Here is a 21,019-nt window from a genome sequence, read left to right on the forward strand (position 1 = left end):
TATTATGACCTCTGAACGCATAGTAATCTGACCACTCGGTGTGTGTGTGGGGGGGGGGGGGGGGGCGCGAGGGGAGTGTTAAGGGGATGGGTGAAAAAGAAAAAGGCACTTAGACGTACACATTGGTAATTACAGTATAATCATGGGGATGTAAAGTGCATCATAGTAAATACAGTCAAAAGTATAATAACTATACAAGGGTTGGCAAAAGTAGGTTTATATTTGTGTGTGTGCAAAACACAGAGCTTATTCTTGTATTATTACTTATTAATTATTGCATTTTTATTTGTATTACAACTGTAAACCTACTTTTGTCCACCCCTGTAGATGGTGTCAGATGGGTGCTAGATCTACCGAGGTGTTTACTTTGTAAGTTATAATAATGTCTAATCACGGGGTTGCACAGCTGAAACTAATGTTGTATGTCAACTGTAATTGAAAAATAAAAAGAATAATGTTAAAAAGAAAACAATGTTAATGTCCAGTGATAAGAGGGTGCTTACGTAATGTAGGGTATACGCACTTCATGGGATAGAGGGTGATCATTAAAAAGCCAGTATAAAGAGTTCCCAGTAATGCTCGCTTCGGCAGCACATATACTAAGAGTTCCCAGTAATGTGAGGAATATTTAGGTACAAAATTAAATGAAAAGCACAGGATTCAAATCTGTTTCTGCACTAATATCACAGCGATGGAATACTTTTTTTTTCACATTCAATTGGCATTTTTCAGCTTTTGAAGTAGTTTCGAATGCATTTCTTAATTCTCAGATTCATGACAGCCCATCAGGCCATGCATTATTGCTTCCATTCTAAATGTGAGGAGACTGAGGTTTGCTGAGGCTTATGCATCTAATAACCAAGAATTTCACTTGTGGAGAGGATGGGGAATTGCTACCAAAGCCTTATAAAACGCACTGATTTTTCTCTATACCTGATGCCCGCTCAAGAACAGCGAGCAGCCTGCCTCTGCTCTCCCACACCCTCTCTGCCTGCAGAGAGGAAGGTGAGAGGGCCACCCCTGATTGAATTAAAGTAATAATTTTCCACAATTGTCTCGGTATATTTCCACTACTGCTTAGCTCTGTAGCAAAGTAATCCACACGTTCACTTAGGTAATGATGTGTCCAGAAATGCTTTCCTGCTACAATATAGAAATACTAGAGGCCCGGTGCATGAAATTCGTGCAAGAGTAGGCCTTCCTTCCCCCAGCTGCTGGCACCAGCTTCCCTTTGGCACCTGGGACCCATGCTTCCCTTGCAGTCCTGGCTTTGTCTGGAAGGTCATCTAGTCTAATTAGTATAGTATGCTTTTATTATTATAGATCTCTGCACAGGGGCCCTCAGTGCCAAGGCCCTCTGACTCAGGCTCCAAAAGCATCAGGGCAGATGAGAGATAGAGGCATGAACAAGGTGGGGCTTAACTTGACACAAGCATGCCCTCTGAATCCCTCTGGTCTCTCCTGCCTTTGCCATTTAATAACCCCTATGCTTGAGCTGCCCAGTGCTGCCTGCCCCCAGCTCCCAGGGCTTAGCTCACCTGCCTCACCTCTTTGTACTGCTCAAACTTTCCTTCTGACCAGCGTCTCTCATTTCTGTGTGCTCTTCCCTTCAAGGCCAGCTAAAATGAAGCCTGCTGGGAACTCCACTGTGTAACATCGTCTCTTCATATTTGTAGCACACTCTATTCTTTTTTTTTCTTAAATTTTTAAAAATATATTTTATTGATATTTTACAGAGAGGAAGGGAGAGGGATAGAGAGTTAGAAACATCGATGAGAGAGAAACATCGACCAGCTGCCTCCTGCACATCCCCTACTGGGGATGTGCCCACAACCAATGTACATGCTCTTGACCGGAATCGAACCTGGGACCTCTTGCCCACAAGAGTGAATGCTCAGGACCAGAGAATACACATTTTCACTGAACCCTCACAAAAGTATCTAAGAAACAGGTCTTTTTTATTTTTATTTTTTCTTATCTCAATCATACAGATGAGACATAAGAGGCACCTAAGTATTCAGGGTAAAACAGCTAGTAAATGGCAGGCCCATATTTGAACTTACTTACCTTTCTATCTCCAACTCTTCCCATAATACCATTCCAGCCCTTCCACAGCTGAATGAATGAGTGAGGTGAGTGAGTGAGTGACTAATTAAAAATCTTCATTAACACGATGCCCTCCTTGTGCCCACCTTCTCTCGGGTGACACAGGTTGCCACACTCGGAGAAGAAGCCTCGTGGAAAGGAACGCAGCGTCAACTCCTGGGGTCTGCAATTGCTCTCTGCTACGGTCTATTCTCTCATGATTGGTAGAACCAGAAAGGACTTTTAAGATGAGCCAGGCCCCTGTTCTTTTTAAATTATCCTATAATGAGAAGCCCATTTTCTTCTCAACTCTCTTTCAGCTCTTCTGCCATTGACTGAGGAGAAAGCCTCAAAGTGGTGTTAACACGCCTCCTACAAGTCTCCAAACATTGGCTAATTTTCCCTTTTCACAAAGAGAGAACAAGTGTTGCACAGAATCTTGGCAGAAAGCAGCATCTAGATACGAGCCAGCAACAATGCTTTGTTTTCATTATCCTCCTTTTTACAGTTCCCTTCTATGTAGGGTGAATGATAATATTTTACCATTTACATAGTGATTTAAAGTCCCTATTATCCATGCACGCATTTATGGGAGAGAGGAGAGTTAATTGGAAGAAAAAATACTGTATAAAGAGAGCATCGGAGTCATGCAGATACAGAAAAGCTCGTGCAGGTATGGAGATATGCTGGGGAAGTCCCCCGCCCTTTTTGCAGATAGAACACAGGTTCAGAAAGGGCCCATGGGTTAGCAGAGATCACCTCTTAGATCCTCCTGGCTCTGTCCTCCCTGCTCTTCTCTGCCATGCATGTATCTCTAAGAGCTCTGTCTAGATTTATTTTATTAGTAGCAAAGGAAATGGCCAACCAAAGGCTTTTGTGGCTGGTAAGGGGCTCGGGGGCTGGGACCATCCCCGGAGGTTGTGTTTTGGATTCCCCAGAAGCGAACAGGCATCCTCTGCTCTGGGTGGGTCAGCATCTTGGTGGCTTCACTGGTCCCTCATTGCCTGAGCGGAGCTCGGGGAGAAACAGACCAATAGGAGAACACAGTGCAGAGGACCCGTCGGAGCTTACAAAACACAGCATTAATAAAGACCACAAAAGCTACACATAGGAGAGGAAAATGAGCCTCTGTCTCCGTAAATATATCCATAGCTTGCAAACAAAAACGCGCCAGAAACACCAACTGCAAATGGACTCCTAGAAAAACAGGCCAGATGTCCCTGGAATCTTTTTAATTAAATTGTGAGTCAATTGCAAGCCAGAGGGTAGGGGGGCGGAGGGGAATGGAATTTTGCTTTCTAAGACTGCCAGATGCAAAGTCCAATTTTCAGGATAATGCATCCAGGGTGGAGGAAGCTTTCAAAAATTTAATTACATATTGCCTAGCAACTGAGGAGAGGAGCAGGGATGAAGGTGGGAGACATGGGGTGATGCATTAAAGATGTACATGCTCCGGGTTCAAGGATGCGCACCAGCGCTGGGCTGTTGTCAGGGATCACGGGAGGCAGTTTCAGTCACATAAACTGAAGGCCTTATTCTGCTCTGTCTCCCTTGGCTGAGTAACCCTGCAACCTGGCCCAGCACGAGGACCCCACTTCCTTCATTTATCGCAATGGAAGCATCTTTTTTGCTTTTTGCATAAAGTAATATACATTATTAAATATTCAACAGTATAGAAATGTATAAGGCAGCAAGTAAATTTTTTCCTGACAGGTACTGCTATGAACATCTTGGTATATATATTTCCAGAATTTTTGAGTCATAGCTAACCTCCTTCTTTCTAACCTAAAGGAGATATTACTCTGACACATGGTAATCTGTAACCTGTTTTATTTCCTCTAACATATGATGAATATTCTGTTGAACTTTTGTCTTTTATTAAAATATAATAAACATAGAGAAGTCCACAAATAATGGAACTACCATAGAGGATAATACGCAGATCACTGCTAGCGTCCTTCCACGCACCCCCCCTGCTTCAGAAGGCATAGACTCCCCTCAATTCTCTCATATCCCCTCTTAATCACTACTCCCTTCCTTCTCTCTAAGGATGATTATTCTTCTGACTTCAAATATATATTAATTTTGCCTGATTTCAAACTTTATATAGAAGGAATCAAACACTACATATTCCTCTGTGTCTGACTTCTTGGCTCAACATTTTGCATAGCCGTAGTTCATTTTTATTTTTATGGTGCTCCAATGTGTGGTTATATATAATTGATGCATCCTTTCCAATGTTGATGAACTTTTAAGCTGCCTCCAGTTTGGGGCTATTACAAAGAGAGCTGCTTTGTACATTCTTTTTGGTCCATTTTCAGGCCTTTCTCTTGGCTGTATATCTAGGAGGAAAATTGCCGCTTTTCCAAAACGTCTGTACCAATTTTCACTCACAACATGAGTTTATGAAAGTTCCTAAATTCATCCTTCTGAATGTCTACATCATGTTTTAGTCTAAGAACATATTCACAGTTCCCCAATGATGGGAATTTTGGTTGTAATTTTCGTTGTTTCCAATTCTACACACATTTTTTTTACAACACAGTGCTTCCAGGGGATAGAGAGGAGGTAGAAGAGTATAAAGGAGAGATAAATGGTGATGGAAGGAGACTTGGACAATGCAATCTACTGATGACGTATTGTAGAACTGTATATCTTAACCTTGTGTAATTTTATAAGCCAATATCACCCTTATAAATTCAATCAAACAAACAATGCTTCCATAACTATCCTTTCACATTTATCATTGAGCTCTTCTGTGATTCGTCCTTAGAGTAAATGCCAAAGGTTAAGATCTGGGGGTCAAAGAATATGTGTACTTTAAATTTGCATATTTTCAGGTTTCCTCCGTTTCTTTTCTAAGTTGATTTCCTGCAACCCCATGATCCTCTTGGCTGTCCCTAAATTTCATCTTTTTGTATTTGCTTCCTTGAATACACTGCAATTGTCCCAGAAGACCTGGGCCCCAGTGTTACCATGAAAGTGGGGGGCGGGGGGTCAGCATCCCCACCTGTTACTCGGGGGAGTGGCATTCTTGCAATATCCCAAGAAAAAGAATTTCTGAGACTCGCCCAGGAGAAGGAATTATTTTATTTTTCCTGTGGAATTAAATCCCTGAGTTTGCAAAGTCCCATTTCCCTTTGTCCCACCATAAAAGAAGTATAGCTGTGGTTTCAATAGGACTAGAATCAAGGTCAGTGTCCAGAGTTTCCTCTTCATGTTGGAGCAGAGTCCAATCCAGCATTAGGCTAGCATAGTTTGTGTTTCCTGTTGCAGACCATCAGCCTATTGCATATGAAGTCCACAGGGCCACATGGTATGGAGTAAACAGGCGAATGTGAGGAAGCAGGCACAAGAGAGCCCAGAAGCCAAGCGTCACAAGAACAACAAGAGAGCAAACGCCTTTGTTTAGGAGATTGTGTATTCCCAATTTTTTGCAGGCTTGCTGTGGCCACACTCGTTCTGGCCAATCATCTCTGTCCCCCGGTTTGACTCACTGGCAAGGACCTTCTCAACATCACCCGGACTTCATTGGGCATGCATCTATCTTCCCTTTATTGCACCCCTTCCCCCGTGCTCCTCGGGGAACGAGCCAGTGTTCCCTGAGGAGTGTGAAGCTGCCCAAATGACATGTCTACAATGTCTGGCCTGCCCCCTGGTTCCTTTCCTATTATTAATAACTAGCTATCAGTAATACAAGAATATTACTGATGCTGTGCCTCTTGGGCAGCCTTAAATGGATTTGATTTTTAAAAAAATAGGGTCTAGAGATTTCATGGACCCAGACATGAAGATCAACATACGTGGGTCTTTTGGACACATCAGTTATGTGGGAAGAAAAGCACACATAATGTGAATGCTGATATTCAACATTTACTGAGTCATACGTGCCAACTACTCTTTTAGACATTGGTTATCCAAAGACCATTAGGACAGAGACATGGGTCAAAAATTCTATATTGGAGACAAGACATGTTATGCAAGCACTGAGGAGGGAAGGAAAGCTTACAGAAGCAACAGAAAGGCTTGAATAGAAAATTTATATGTTTGCTGTTATATCTGGGTCAGGCTGGCTGAGGATTACCTGGTTTTAAGTGGGATATGAATATTGTCAACAACTCTTCTTTCTGGTCCCCTCTAAATGCAACAGGATTTTTATGGGGATGTTTTATTTAGGCTATCTCTATAAAATTTTTAAATAACATATATTTAGTGTCCTCCCCCGTTTCTCAGATGAAGATTTAAAAGCTGAAAGAGAATAACATGAACTTGCCAAGATTATGTAGCTTTGTCAAGAAGAAGTAAGATTGGACACCTTCTTTGTCCAACTCCAAAAAACAGGCTTTTTAAATTTTATTTTATTTTATTTTATTATTTATTTATTTTTGCCACCTACAGGCATTTTAATAAAGAGCCAATTAGGGAGGTTTTCAGGGTTACCAGGGATGCAGACAAAGAGAGACAAGGGAAAGAGAGCAGCTCTCCATTAGAGGAGCTGAGGTTCAACTGGGAGGATTCTCTTCAGGAGTGACACACTATGTGTAAGGACAGGTGGAGAGGTCTGGGTTGCAACTGCTCTGATAACTGCCTCCAGGCTTCTGCTGCCAGATCTAAAAAATATGGGTTCCTCCCTGTGCTCACTCTGCACCTTCACATGGGGACACTCTGTGAGGAACACCTTGACAAGGCAGACAGGTGAGTGCAAAGAGGGGAGTGGATGCCCACGTGGCGTCAGAGATCTGGCTCTGTGGTCACCTTGTAGAAAGTGATGCTCATGGCCTCTTCTCAAGGCGTCTTATATAAGCAGCAAAGCTGAGATCTGAATTCCCATCTCCTGGCCCATGGTTTCCATCTGAGAAGGCTCTTCTACTGTTTGCTCTTGGCAAGAGCCAGGGACTTTTGATAGCCATGCATGTATATATTGGGTCGGCAACTAAGTAATTGCGGGTTTCACACAGATATGGCTTCAGTTAAATTTTTTGTTTGCAGACGTAGTACAAATGTAAAACACATTTTGTTATTTGATAGTTGGCTATTCAGCTGTTAATCAGTAAAAAAAAAGTTTTTTGATCTGTTTTGTAGTTTTCGTTTGGCGTTCGTTGAAAAATGGAAAATCAAAAGGAACATTTTCGTCATATTTTGCTTTTTTATTTCCGCAAAGGGAAACATGCATCGCAAGCTCATAAAAAGTTATGTGCTGTTTATGGTGACGAAGCCTTAAAAGAACGGCAGTGTCAAAATTGGTTTGCCAAATTTCGTTCTGGTGATTTTTCACTCAAAGATGAAAAACGCTCTGGTAGTCCAGTTGAAGTTGATGACGCCCTAATCAAAGCAATAATCAATTCGGACTGTCACAGTACAACACGTGAGATTGCAGAGAAGCTTCATATATCACATACATGCATTGAAAATCACTTAAAACAACTTGGCTATGTTCAAAAACTCGATACATGGGTTCCTCACGAACTGAAAGAATCACAGTTAACGCAACGCATTAGCAGCTGCGATTTGCTAAAGAAACGTAATGAAAATGATCCATTTTTAAAACGACTAATAACTGGCGATGAAAAATGGGTTGTTTACAACAATATCAAGCGGAAAAGATCGTGGAGCAGGCCAGGTGAACCAATTCAAACAACATCAAAAGCTGATATTCATCAAAAGAAGGTTTTGTTATCAGTTTGGTGGGATTACAAAGGAATTGTCTACTTTGAACTCTTACCACCCAACCGAACGATCAATTCTGATGTCTACATTGAACAACTAACGAAATTAAACAATGCAGTTGAAGAAAAGTGGCCTGAATTGACAAATCAAAAAGGTGTTGTATTCCATCATGACAATGCAAGGCCACACACATCTTTGGTCACTCGGCAAAAATTAATGGAGCTTGGTTGGGATGTTTTGCCACATCCACCATATAGTCCTGACCTTGCACCATCTGATTACTTTTTGTTTCGATCTTTACAAAACTCCTTGAATGGTAAAAATTTCAATAATGATGATGATGTCAAATCGTACCTGATTCAGTTTTTTGCTAATAAAAACCAGAAGTTTTTTGAACGTGGGATTATGATGCTGCCTGAAAGATGGCAAAAGGTCATTGATCAAAATGGGCAATACATTACAGAATAAAGTTATTTAGTTCCATGAAAAAATTGTCTTTGATTTTCTTTAAAAAATCCGCAAGTACTTAGATGCCGACCCAATATTACGTAAGTTTAATTTATTCATTTATTTACTTATTTGACAAATATTTATAGCAGGGGCCAGCATTAGAATGGAGTGGGGAGTATGAATTAAGTAATAGCAAATGTTTCAGGCTTATGAGCCATAGATCTCTAGCAACCACTCAACTCTACCATTATTATCTTGAAAGCAACCTTAGATAACATGTAATAGAATGGGTGTGTCTGTGTTCAGACAAAAGTGTTTCACAAAAACAAATTACAGGGCACATAAGGTAGCCACAGGTAAAAGGATAAAATCAGACCCTACCTCATTCTGAATACAAAAACTAACTCAAAATGAATTAAAGAGTTAAATGTAGGAGCTGAAATCATAAACATCTAGGAAAAAGATAGGCATAAATCTTGATGATGTTAATTAGGCAATATGTGTGTGTTTTGTGTGTTTTCTTTTGGTTTTTGGTTTGTTGTGGGTTTTTGTTTTTGTTTTTTTTGTGTTTGTTTTTGTTTTTGGTTTGTTTGTTTGTTTGTTTGTTGTTGTTGTTGTTGTTTTTAGCTATGGCACCAAAAGCACAAGCAACAAAAGAAAAAAGAAATAAGCTGAATTTCATCGAAATGAAAACTTTTGTGCTGCAAAGAAAATGTCATCAAGAAAATGAAAATGATCCACAGAATGGGAGAAAATATTTGCAAACCATATATCTGAAATGGGGCTTGTATCCAACATATATAAATAACTCTTACAGCAGAATAACAACAACAAAGTAACCTCATTAAAAAAAATGAGCAAAGAATCTGACAGACATTTCTCAAAGAAGGTATGTAAATGATCAATCAGCCCATGAAAAGATGCTCAAGTTCACTAGCCATTAGAGAAATGCAAATCCACACCCACAGGGAGATCCTGTTTCTGGCCCACCAGGAAAGAAAAAGAGTAACAAGTGTGTGAGGATGGAGAGAAACTGAAACCCTCACACACTGCTGGTGGGAATGTAAATGGCGAGTTGTTTTGGAAAAGGGTGACAGTTGCTCAAAAGGTCAAACATGAGCTACTGTATGACCCAGTAATTTCACTTCTAGGTATACATCCAAGAGAAATAAAAACAGATGTCTACATAAAACTTACTCATGAATATTCACAGTAGCATCGTTAATGAGATCCAAAAAATTGAAACAACTCCAGTATTCATCAGCTGGTGAATGTATAAATTAAAGGTGTCATATCTAGGCAATGGAATATCATTCAGTCATAAAAGGAATAAAGTACAGATACGTATTATAATATGGGTGCACCTTGAAATCAATGCGCTAAGTCAGCGGTCACAAACCTTTCAGACCTCATGGACCACCCCCTCGGTCTGCAGACCACCAGCTGGCAACTGCTACGCTAAATGAAAGAACCCAGTTACATTGTATGATCCCATTTTATATAAAAATATGTAGATCAGATAAATCTATAATGACAGAATTCACATTAGTGATTGCCTAGGGCTGGGGATGAGGGGTGAAAAAGAAATGAGGAGTGACTGCTAAGGAGCTTCTTAATCAATTTATAAAACTGATTGTGATAATAGTCACACCATTCTGTGGTTATACCAGTGGTCGGCAAACTGCGGCTCCCGAGCCACATGCGGCTCTTTGGCCCCTTGAGTGTGGCTCTTCCACAAAATACCACGGCCTGGGCGAGTCTATTTTGAAGAAGTGGAGTTAGAAGAAGTTTAAGTTTAAAAAATTTGGCTCTCAAAAGAAATTTCAATCGTTGTACTGTTGATATTTGGTTCTGTTGACTAATGAATTTGCCCACCACTGGGTTATACTAAAAACCATTGAGCTGTATGCGTTAAGTGGGGGAGCTGTATGTAATTTGAATTACATCTCAATATAATGCTTATATTAAAAACGACCAAAATCTCAGAGAGCCGGCTGTGCTTGTCTCAAGGGCTGCAGTCTGCCAACCCCTAATTAAGAGGGTGCCAGATACAGCGCTAGGTGCGGAGAACATAGCAGAGAAAAATGAGACACACCATTGCTCTGATGAAGCATATAGTCCTGCGGCAGAGGCAGGTATGGAACACAAAATCATTTCTAATTGGTATCCAGTTAGAAACCGTAATGGGTATTTCAAAGGGAAAAATGCAGGAGAGAGAGGAGGAACAAGGTCAAGCAGAGCCTGTGGGCTATGATGAGAAATTCTATTTGTTTTCTCTAAGCACTCTCCCTGGATGCTATTTAGAGAGTGGGCTGGAGAGGGCGAGAATGGAAACAGACTTGCAGGAAGAATGGAACAATAGACAGACAGGTGGCAGGACAAGAGGTCCTGACGATGGTTGCAGACCGAGGAGCTTCAGGAGGAAGAATTCAAGATGCCGCCCCAGTTTCCTGGCTTAAGCAGCGGATGGCGGGCAGTGCGGTCTTCTGAACAGATTTGTTAGGGTGGGTGGTGTTGGGGGAGAATCCCAGACATTGGAGACTCACTAGCAAGGTCCAAGGGTTGACACTCTCAGAACTGATTTTCCTCATCTGTACAATTGCAATAACAATACCTACCTTGTGGGGTTGTCATGATGATTAAGTGAGTTAATATTTGGAGAGCTATTAGAATACTGCTCGGCATATGTAAACTCAACATAAGTGTTAAACAGAATATCTAAGTCCTCACTTAAGGTCAATAGGCTTTCGGAAATGCAGTGAAATGACATATAACAAAACCAATTTTACCAAAGGCTAATTGATATAAAACAAGAGTTAAGTTTCTACAACCTCATTTGCCTTATAACCAAATGGTGTTGAACGAAGCAACATTATAAGGAAATGTTGAACGAGACGACAGTTATTTGTGAACCTTCTGTACTCTGAGAGCCAAGGACTGCAAAGAGGGGAGAGAGGAACTAGGAGAGGCAAGATCCTCCCCTTGAAAACTGTCCTCTAGACCCGCTAGCACCCCCTTGAGATGCTGGCATGAAGCATGGGTACCTTGGCCTTTGCCACCATGGGTGAGGAGCTGTGTGGTGCCATTGTTATGAGCTCATCCTGGAGCTAGGCCATCTGCATTCAATCCCAACCACACTTCTTACCAGCTGTGTGTTTGAGCAAGCCACCTATTGCTCATCTGTGCCTCAGATTCCTCTCTCTAAAATGAGCAGAACTATAACTACGTCACTATGAGTATTCAGAGAGTCAATACGCACAAAGTTCTTAGAGCAGTGGCTGCCCTGGATGCGTGTGCCATTCTTTTTGTTTCTTAATACATTTTTATTTATTTCAGAGAGGAATGGAGAGGGAGAGAGAAACATCAATGATGACAGAGAATCATTGATTGGCTGCCTCCTGTATGCCCCACACTGGGGATGGTGATTGTAAACCAGGCATTTGCCCTGACCGGGAATTGAATTATAACCTCCTGGTTCGTAAGTCGATGCTCAACCAATGAGCCATGCCAGCCAGACACCTTTGCCATTCTCGCTTTGGGGTGCAGGGTGGCCCTCAGCAAAGGTGGGAGGCACATGCTTTGACATTAACAGGTGGTGAATTCTCTGCCCCAGTTGGAACCTAAGCTGGTTTATCTCAGCATGAAGGATGCAAATGGGTTTCTGTTGTCTGTATGTGTCCACAATCAAGTGCAGGAAATCTCGCCTCCCTTTCCTTTCCCTCGAGGAGGCCCGTGAGCCCCCAGCTCACTGCAGGCCTCCTAGATAGACACCAGGTCTGTGACACAAGGTCACATGTAGCTCCCACCCCCTGGGAGGGCTGAGTCCCAGTGGCCCTTTCAGGAGGGGTTCTGGGTCTGGGTGCAGCTGGAACACTTACTAAGGGTGAGTGTCTCAATCACCTCAGCTGTGGCTTGGAGAGGGCCAGCCAGACAGCAGCAAGTCCCCGCCTTGGGATATTAAAAGTGCTCAACCAGTGCCATCTATTCTGGGCAGCACCTGCAGAAGCAACACTTGATACTAAGTGATGGCAGCAAGGCAGCAGGTGCCCTCTCACCCCTTTTCTAGTCCCCACCACAGTATCTCCCCAGCCTCCTCCTGCCTTGCTTAGCTTGACTTGCTGACTTTCCCAGTTTCCAGGGTGGACTCTGTGGGAGAAGGCCCTGGTGGGCTGGGTGGGGCTGGGAAGCAGGGAGGAGTATGTGTGTGATGCTCCCCTCCACATATGTGTCTATTGTAGGACCAGGATGGATTTTCTGCACCCGAGTCCCTGCTACCCCTCCAGCCTAGTCTAGAGGTGCCCTAGCTCAGGGCAGACCCCTCAGTAAGGTAGGGGCGTCTCTGTTTTCAGAGCTCTGCAAGGAGGACTCTGCTGCCTGAGTTGGGGAGGGAGGGACTATGGCTGGGAAAGAGGAGGCTGATGAATGATGCATGTGGGAGGTGACAGTAAACAGTCTCTGGATGGCTCTGATGAGCTGGCACAGCCTGAAAACAAAGGGAGCTGGGTGCTGGGTCACAGCAAAGGGGGTGATTAGTCTGTCAGCCAGTACCATTTCCCATCACCGGTGAGGTTTTGGACTGAGTCACACCGGCAGAGGGAGAGAGAGAGAGAAGGCTGGACCCCAAAAGGACCAGGGAGGGCACTGTGTTCCTGATGAACCCAACTATTTTGGGGTTCCTCCCCAACTCCCAATTGCAGGCTGTCTCTCTGCCCCACCCCACTCCACCCGTGGTTAACATCCCTGGACCAGCCAGATCTCAGCCAGGAGAGCATGAGGACTTTTCTCCCCTCAGCAAATGAGTTTCTGTTGTCTGTATGTGTCTGACTGGTCTCCTGGACAACCTCTAAGCCCAGCCTGGAAATCATAGAGGTGAGCCTAAAGCCAGGAGTGGGACTGACTGCTGAGGCACACAGAATAGAACCATGCAAACTCAGGATAGGGGGAGCCAAGACCCACAGACAGCCTCAATCAGGGGACAGTCTAGCAGACCTGGCAGGGAGATAAACATGGAGATTAGAAAGCAACCAGAGACACCAAGATGGATGGATGGATGCATTTATTCATTCATTCGTTCATTCATTCATTCATTCATTCATTCATTCACCAGTCCTTGGTAATTGAGCACTACCAGGCACTCCTCCCAATGTCAGGAATACATCTACAAGACAGTGGAGATACCTATTCTCATGGAACGGTGTGATGGGGAGACGGACAAAATGCAAGTAAGCAAATCACACACACATTGACTTCAGGTAGAGATATGTGCTTAGAAGAAACTAGAACAGGAATGGCGTGATTGGCTAGAGAAAGGCCTGCGTAAGATACAGCAGTCAGGGAAGGCCACACTGGGTAGGAGACACTGGAGCTGTTGCCTGGACATGGGATCATAGGGAGAGCACACATGGAAGGCCTGAGGCAGGAAGAGCTCAGCACCTTCAGAATGCAGGGAGGGGTGGTGTGGCTTAGGGGAGGAGGGAGAGGGGGAGGTGAGGAGAAGAGTTGGGAAGGTGCAGAGACTGAATTTCCAGTGCTGTGTGGAGCTGTTGATGACTTTCCATGGAGCACAACTTTTTGTTTATGAGGGTAAATCCCAGGGAAGAGGCTGCCCTGGAGGAGTTTGTCCCTGCTCTGGGGCTTGGGCTGGCCCTAGCTAGAGCTGGAGGCACGATGCTTTGCCGTTAACAGGTGGTACTCACTCTTTCCTAGTATCCCAGACACTTTGACTTCCTCTTCTAGTCCTGTCCCACTGACACTGGAGCCTTCCCCCTTAGCTGGCCACAGACTTCCCTCATGCCAACCTCCCGCCAGCCAGCACTTCTTAATATTGTGTGTTCTGGTGCCTGTTTCCTCCCACCTTGAGCCCCCTCTGCTGCTGGCCACCACATGCTCTTTCAAAAGCATGTTCTCCCTGGATTACCGGGGAGCATACCTATGACTAGTCTGGCTCCTCTTCCCCAGAAGTCTCCCTGTCTTGTTAAAATCACCTGCCTTCCTCCCCCTTGCCCTATGTCACGCTCCAATGACAGCTGGTCTGACTTCTAAGAGTGTGTCTGGGCCAGTGTCTACTGTATTCTCCATCACTTGGCAGCATCAGTCACATAGTACATGCTTAGCCAATATTTGTTGAATAAGTGAAAATAGAAGAGGAAACTGAGGCTCTGAGAGAGTTGGGTGATGATGAGTAATAGAAACTCCTCTAAGAGATGAGCAGAGAAAACTGGTGGCCAATTTTGCCTGGATGACAGCCAATGGCCCACTCACCACAAATATATTTTATAACCACATATAAAACCACATATAAAATATGCGGTTCCTTTGGCAATAGTGGTTAAAATTAAAGAAATCCCAGAAGAAAGAGGAAAGAAAAAATAAAGAGCAAAAGTGTGGGGGAGGGTTTTGGCTGCTGCCCCTTCCAGCAGAATTCTCAATTCACATGAATGATTTTGTGTTTCATTCCCTAAGGCCATAGGAGCTGTCTTGGGTTACTCACTGTCATGCTTCTCTTCTGAGATCCCCTTTCTGCCCTTGCCTTGTGCGCTAAGAAGATGCTTAATGAATGAGGGTGAATCCAAACTCTTGGCTGCTTTATTTCATTTCAACCAAAGTAACCCTGGCCAAAGGGTCCAGGAGTGAGTGACATCCCAGCTTTTATAATACCACTCAATGCAAGTCTCTTAATCCCAGTAAAAAGCAGATAAATCTTTTGATTTCACACAAATGGGAGAAATGCTTGAATTTAAAAAATTCTCAGTTGTGAGGTGTTTTATGCATTTTTTAAGAACAATGGGGGTATTCATATCAAACATATTTAACATTTAAAAAATAAACAAAACAGGAACCTAAATTGGCATTAGGGCATTTTATTCAAAGGATGCAGGAACAAGATTCAAAAGTCATTGGCTTGCCCAACTGGCGTAGTTCAGTAGTTGAACATCAACCTATGAACCTGGAGGTCACAGTTCAATATCTGCTCAGGGCACATGCCCAAGTTGCAGGCTTGATCCCTAGTGGGAGGCATATAAGAGGCAGCCAATCAATGATTCTCTCTCATCATTGTTGTTTCTATCTCTCACTCCCACTGAAATTAATGAATACACACACACACACACACACACACACACACACACACTAAGCCATTGGCTCAAGATCTTGCCTTGTGCGCTTGCTACTGTATTGTCTTCATCTCTCCATACCCCTATGTTCTCACCTGTACAATGGGACTGAAGGTATGTTCTTCCCTAACTCACAGGGTCATGGTGATAGTGAAATAAGACAGGAAATGTAAACTCTCTCGACTCCTTGAGAAGTTATACACAGAGGAAGGAGATCTCTGTCTTTCATGTGGATGTGTCTGGGAAGGTCCTCGGGACATGCCACTGTGGGTGCCCAGGACTCTTGGTCACTTTGTATCTGACCTGTGGTTAGGAAACAAACTTTATGATCCCTTTCAAATCAGAACATCTGAGACTAAGCAAATGTCTTCAAAATAAACAAAACGGTGATAAAAATATGAATAGTGTAGTAATTTATATTTTTGAGCTTCCTTTCGATTAATCACTTACCAGGGACCAGTACTTTATTGCACTATCTCAATCCTTTTAACAACTTTATGAGGGCAATCATTAGTATCACTGCTTTATAGATGAGCAATGAGAATTACAGAGAAGGCAAGATGCCCAAGATCTCAGAGTTTAACAAATGGTAGAAAAGATTATATTCTCTTAAGTAGCCTATCTTAAATTTCCCGTATCTACATTCATTGAACCATTATTTGTTGAGCAGCTACTATATGACCATCCTTGTGTTAGGCATTGGGAATATTATAGGGGAGGGATGTGTAAAACCCACAGTCCTGAGCTCATGATCCAGCTGTCATTGAACTTGGAATCTGAACCAGGTCTTCCTCTCATGCCACTTGGATGGGCAAGGAGTAGAACAAGACCAGTCCAGTCACAGGTAAATTGTAGAATCCAAAAGCCATGTAGTATTCACGGGTTTCTGCATGATTGGTTCTCTATGCATCTAGCTAAGAGCGGCAGCTTCCCTTGAAACATTCCCATGATCTACAAAGCCCATGTATTGGGGTTCAAGTCTGAGTTTCATATCAATTTATGTTCCTTTTGCTTTTCTGAGCCAAAGAGCAGAGCTCTACATTATTTCTAAACTCACGGAAGTCCAGTGATGGGCACTTTGCCATAGTAAACACCAAAGCATATCTCAACATACTAAAACAGGCCCAGGCCACTTCATGATTAACTATACTCGTTTCCCCCCTCTTCCTGTATGGCATTCTTCATTTGCATATTGAGTAGAATTCTGATAATTAGATGAATGAATGAAACAACCCTGAGTGGGCTGTTTGGCTTAGCTCTATACCAAGACTACAGACTTGGTTTCTGGCTCCATGCCCCCATATAACACATAACCGAATTTGTACCCAGGAAGAACCAGGTAGAGGATTATGCAATTGTCTCACTGCAACAGGAGGATTAAGTCAGAGCAAGTGGCCCAGCCACCTCATTGGGTATAGAAAGATTCCAAACCCTTCCCTTCCCACAGACTGTCCCTGGACAGCCCCATCCACTGCCTGTCTTGAGAACCATCATCCCCATCAACTCTATTCTAGCCCTGCAGCCTCTCTTCTCAGCCCCAGTGCTTGTGTTCACTTTCCTGGTGGCCATCCTCCCACGAACAGTCCACAAGTACAAGACCCCATCAGAACAAGACTCAAGACTTAAGTCAGCATCCCTTGCCCAACCAGCAACTCTTTCTGCATTCCCTGTATTAGGGAGTGGACCGTTATTTTTGTCCATCAGAAATTTTTGACCAACAAACTTCACATGTATTTAGCACTTGTGTTCTATGAACTACCTTGCAACAAGCAATTTCTTTGTTACAGATGAGAAAACTGGAGCTTAGCTAGGTGAAAGAACATACTCTCAGACACACCATTTGTAAGTGCAAGAGTGGTGTTCAAATCCAGGCAGCCGGCTCCAGAGCCCATGTCTGTAATCACAAGTCTATCTCTCTGCCCAGGCACTGTCTGTAACCCCACGCCAGGTCCCTTCTCTGCCTTCCTCGGGCTGTGTTCTCGTGCTACACACCTTTTGCTCTGGATTTCAGGATGCTGACCTCTAACACCATGCTAAATGGACTCCCTTGCTGCCTGGCTGAAGATTGGGTGTGGCTAATGAGAGACTAGAAGACTGGAAGGGAGAAGACCCTACCCACTCCCTCCCAGCCTCCCTCTAATGTTACCAGGGGCTGTCCCTGGATGCTCCTCTAGAATTGTTGCTCCACTTAACACCATTCACCCCTCAGCAAATAGTCCTTGCCTTCTCTTTCCTGCTGGCATCCATTCAGATTACAAACTTTGATGTCACCTATGACTTTCCCCTCCCATCCTGCTCCCACCCCTGGCATTATGAAGGCCTGTGAATTCCACCCTTGAAGAGTCTCTAGTATTTTGTTCTTCAGAGTTAGGTTACCCTTACAGCCGTCTTAGACTAACCCATTGGCTTCACCGCCTGCCTCCCTGCATGCCAGCTCTTAAGTCTCCAATGGATCTTCCATAACAGTCAGGGCCCTCCCCAGAAAGCCTACATTCACCTTTTATTTGCCTTTCAAAACCCTTCAGTGGTTCCCTAATGCCCAAAGAATAAAATCAAACTTCTGAGTCTAGAGTTGGTCTTATTCATTTTTATATTTCTCCGAGGGCTTGGTTGTATTCAATATATGTTGTGTTGAATGAAGAAAATATCACTGTTATTTGTAAATTTCCAAAAGGTGTATAGCACAGGAACACAGGGCTGCAGTGAAAACATCCTCAAAGACTTTGTAATCTCAACCAGCGATGTAATCCCAGGACAAGCTGCTTCAAAAGCCTCTCCCAGCACCATCTGCTTTGCCTTTGCTCTTGACTTAACAGCTCCATTGCCCGCACACACGGCTGGGCTTCAGGCTTTTCTCCTTCCACATGGGGAGGAAGGACTGTGAAATGGTGAGGAACTCGGGCTGGAGTCAGGCTGTCTATGTGCTGCCCTTGCTCTCGCTTTGAACTTCAGCAAGTTAGTGGGCCACTCCAAGTCTAGTTTCTTCTCTGTAAACTAGTGACAACAGTTTTACCTTTTGCATAGATGGATTTTTTAAGGGGATTAAGTAAAACATGAAGCACGGTACTTAGAACAAAGTAAGCTCTCAAAGATGTAAGCAGGTATTACTCTATGCCCCATTATAAGGAAAGGTTGTTATATATTAGTCTTTTGTGTGCATACAGCAGCGCTTGTATATAAACTGTTTTAAACTTTCCCCAATATTGAGATGTTTTATTAGCCTTACTTTGTACAAGAGGAAAGTGACATACAGAAAGGCTATATGTCTTGCTTGAGGTCACCCAGCAAATAAGTGCGAGAGAGTTAAGACTGGAATATGAGGCATCTGGTTCAAAAATACACTGGTCTATGCCCACTGATGTGGCTCAGTTGTTGAGCATTGACCTATTATATAAACCTGGAGGTTCCGGTTCCATTCCCGGTCAGGGCACATGACCAGATTGTGGGCTCAGTACCCAGTGTGGGACGTACTGGAGGTAGCTGGTCAATGATTCCCATCATTGATGTTTCATTCCCTCTTTCCCTCTCACTTTCTCTTTGAAATCAATAACAATATATATTTTTAAATATATACTGTTCTAAAGATGATGTGCTGTGATGTCTAATCAAAAGTTAATTCAGCCCTGGCTGGTATGGCTCAGTTGGTTGACTGTCATCTCATGTATCAAGAGGTAACTGGTTTGATTCCTGGTCAGGGCACATGCCTGGGTTGCAGGCTTGGTCCTCAGTAGGGGTCATGCAGGAGGCAGCCAATGGATGTGTCCTTCTCATGAATGTTTCCCTCTCTCTAAAAATCAATAATTTAAAAAAAAAAAAAGTCAATTCATTTTCAAGGCCTAACTCAACTGCCCCTTCTTCTGTGAAATCTTTCTTAATTCCCTGAGAAGGATTCACTAATCTTTCTCCTGCAGTCTAGAAGCACCCTGATTATAGGCCTACTCGGATGAATTGTGTATTATTCTTGGGGATTTACATTTCTGGCTCTTTCACTAAACGTGGAGTGCTCTGAGGACATAACTGCTATCCTTCATAAGTACAACCTCCGTGAGCACCTCAGGGCCTTGAATAAAGTAGACAGGAAGGCAATAATGGGTGGTAGGATTCATCATTCAGGCTAAACCCGTTATGGTGTAGTTAAAAAATAACCCTGGCTTTCAAAAACAAAGGTGTATTTCTCATTCATTCAATATTCACCTTGAAGTTGGTTGGAATTCCACTCCATAGCACCTTTACTCTGGGACCCGGGCTCCATTACGAACATCTTATAGAAGATGGCAAGGAAGACACAATGGCCCTTAAAGTTCAAGCTTGGCTGTGATGCACGCTAATACCTACATCTCATTGGCCCCGGCAAGGCACACAGCCAATCCTGACATCAGGGGCAGGATTCTTCCCAGAGGGGCTCTGCCTAAGGAGGAACCAAAGCCTGACCTATCAGAGACAGCACACAGTGGGCCTAGTAACTGGAAGTTCCATTTAGAAGGGAGCGAATGTCTAGTTGTTGAAAACCTACTATGAGGCAGGAAGCATTATTATATGTTTGACATGGAATCCTTATTGAAACGCACAAGCACAAACACTCCTCCCCTGTATACACATGTCCATAGGGACCAAGCTTTACTTTTGTAGATGATGAATCCAGGGGTTTAAGAAGTGAGTCTCACTAACTCCAAAGCTCACTCTCTCCTAAATCTCATGGTTCCCTTTGGTTTCAGAAGCTTGTAATTTGATGCCTGAAACAGTGGCATTAGCATCATCCGCTGGAAATGCAGATGCTCAGGCCCCACCCACACCCACAGAATCAGAATCTGCACTTTAACAAGATCCCAGATGATTTGAAGTCACCTTCCAATTTGGAGAAGCGCTGATGTAGATACCGAAGGAAAATGAATGCATCTTTTCTGTCTCTGCTGGAATGAGAGAGAAGGCAGAGGTGCCTATGGTTCTACCCACCGCAGAAAGCCTCATCATGTTAATTTTGTAGAAACAGAAGAAAATGACATAAAACCTGCGACCTCGTGCCCATAGGAGAGCAGCACCAGCAGGCACTGCTGCTGAAAGCCCATGACGTTAAGTGCCCTTTCCGACAACTCTTTCACCATTCACCCTTTCATGGACTTGTCATGGGACATCCTTTGCACGCCTGCTACATACCAGGAACTACGCCAAGCACTGGAACATGACGAGGGTCCCTGCCCTTGGGAGGCTGCTGTCTAGTGGAGAGAGACAGACATGCACACAGACCCTGAACAATGTAACTGCGATTCCCATAAGTGTAAACAACACCCGCTGAGATCTCAGATGAAGGGGGCACTGTCTTGGGGTGTCAGGGAGGGCTTCCTGGAAGAGGCAATCATTAAGGTGTGAGTAGGAGCTCTCTATGCAGGGTTCCCTGAGGGCCTGGTACCTTTCTGGCAGTGACCAGCAGCTCAGAGGCCACTGACACAACAAAGAAATACCAGGTGTGGCTGCTGCAACCAGAGGTGCTGTTGGGACCGTCAGGAAAGGACTGCAGGAAGACATGGACCCTGCGCTGAATTGTAAAGTAGTGTTAACTGGAGAGAGAAGAGGGAGGGGATGGAAAAAGTGGGAGTGGAGGACAAGGCAGAGGACAGGACAGGTGGGGGACAGTAAAGGCAAGGGCCCCGCACAGCAAACGTGAGGATTACAAACTCCATATGACATTGGAGGCAGGAAGTCATGGT

At 43.7% G+C, this 21,019-nt stretch overlaps 1 protein-coding gene across 1 annotated transcript in view; it reads right to left on the reverse strand.

Moving 5' to 3' along the window:
• ASIC2 (acid sensing ion channel subunit 2) overlaps positions 1–21,019 on the reverse strand; it is an 813,868-nt gene that overhangs the window by 593,137 nt on the left and 199,712 nt on the right. The gene's annotated exons all lie outside the window — the stretch shown is intronic.

Source organism: Pipistrellus kuhlii, unplaced genomic scaffold (assembly GCF_014108245.1).
Source record: "Pipistrellus kuhlii isolate mPipKuh1 unplaced genomic scaffold, mPipKuh1.p scaffold_m20_p_28, whole genome shotgun sequence".
Lineage (NCBI taxonomy): Eukaryota > Metazoa > Chordata > Mammalia > Chiroptera > Vespertilionidae > Pipistrellus > Pipistrellus kuhlii.